This window comes from Alexandromys fortis, unplaced genomic scaffold, assembly GCF_014885135.2.
Source record: "Alexandromys fortis isolate MF-2015 unplaced genomic scaffold, M_Fortis_MF-2015_v1.1 scaffold_19, whole genome shotgun sequence".
Taxonomy (NCBI): domain Eukaryota; kingdom Metazoa; phylum Chordata; class Mammalia; order Rodentia; family Cricetidae; genus Alexandromys; species Alexandromys fortis.
In genome coordinates, this window is record NW_026067890.1 from 15,458,656 (window position 1) to 15,460,332 (window position 1,677).

The following is a 1,677-nucleotide window of genomic DNA, read 5'->3' on the forward strand; positions in this document are numbered from 1 at the left end:
GTAGAAGGAGTAGGGTCTCAAAAGCCAGCAAAAGAATCAGAGACAGCCCCTATGCCCACTATTAGGAGTCCCCAAAGAAGGCCAAGCTGCACAACTGTCTCATATACACAGAGGGTCTAGGTTAATCCCATGCAGGCTCCCTAGTTGTCAGTTTCTGTGAGCTCCTATGAGCCCAGGTTAGTTGATTCTATGGATTTTGTTGTTATGTCCTTGACCCCTGTTGTAGGGCCCACAAGGCTACCCCTCTTCCCAGGGTTCATCTTGAGGGCAGTGTCTGGCCAACGTCTTGTTGCAGCTTCTGACAAAACATCCTGCTTGATCCTGTGCTCCCTCTGCCCCACACTAGTGGTTAGCTGAGGAGTTTTGTTTACTCTTGAGCCTGGTAACTTCCCACCTGCCTGGGGGGATTTCCATTTGTACAGCAGCTAGGTATATAAGGTTTTTTCTAAGCTTGAATGAAGGGCATTCGGCATTCTCTCTTCACGAATGACCCATGTTTCTTGCGTGTTCCTTTAATCGCCAGGCCCTTGCCCAGCTCACTAACGGTATAGTAGCACAAACTGTACCATAGAGAGTAACGCAGGCATTACAGCCTCTGACTCTTACAGTCCTTCCTCCCTCTCTTCAGCAGGATTCCCTGAGCTCAGTCTAATGTTTGGCTGTGGGTCTCTGCATGTTTGCCTCCGTTGCTGGATGAAGCCTATCTGATGACAACTGGGCTAGGCACTCGTCTATGAGTATAGTAGAATATCATTAGGTATCATTGCCTTGACTCTTTTTTCTCCAGTAGTGTTTGGTTCTGTCCCAGGTCTCTGGACCACTCAGTCTCTGGGTCCTGGCACTCCAGGCAGCGTCAGGGGTGGGCTCACTCGCTCACTCTCATGACATAGGTCTCAGTTATTGATTGGCCACTCCCACAATCTCTGTACCATCCTTACCCCAGTACATCCTACAGGCAGGACAGAGTGTAGGTCAAAGGTTATGTGTCTGGGTTGGTGTCCTAATCCCTCTACTGGAAGTGTTGCCTGGTCACAGGAGATGACCAGCTCAGGTTACTTACACACAATTGCTAGGAGTCTTAGCTGGGGTCATCCTCAGATTCCTAGGAATTTCCCTTGCACCAAGTGTCTATTTCATCCTCAAATGCCCCCCCTTCCAGGTGGCTCTTTCAGTTCTCTCCCCGCCCCCATCCTCATTTGCCCTAGTCTGCCCAAGAAATCTCTTCCTATTTCCCCTTCTCAGCGAGAGCTGAGTGACCCTCTTGAACCTTCCTTGTTACCTACCCTCCCTGGGTCTATGGGTTGTACTTTACAGCTAATAACCACTTATGAGTGAATACATACCATGTTTGACTTTCTGGATCTGGGTTACCTCACTCAGGATGTTTTTTTTCTAGTTCCCTTCATTTGCCTGTAAATTTCATGATGTCATTGGAAAAACTTTTTTTATATGCACAGATAAGTTGTACACACACACGATGAAGGAGCCAGGTTGTAAATTTAATTTATGTATTTTCCTGAAAATCCATTTCAAACTTTAAAGGCCCAATAGTTAATTGTGTTTACACAGAAAGAAAGCATTTCTTGTTAAGTACACATAATTCCACAGTACATTAACATAACTTAAACACATTAGTCACTGCAGAATAAAAATGGAAAACTATTTCTAGAAATGAAG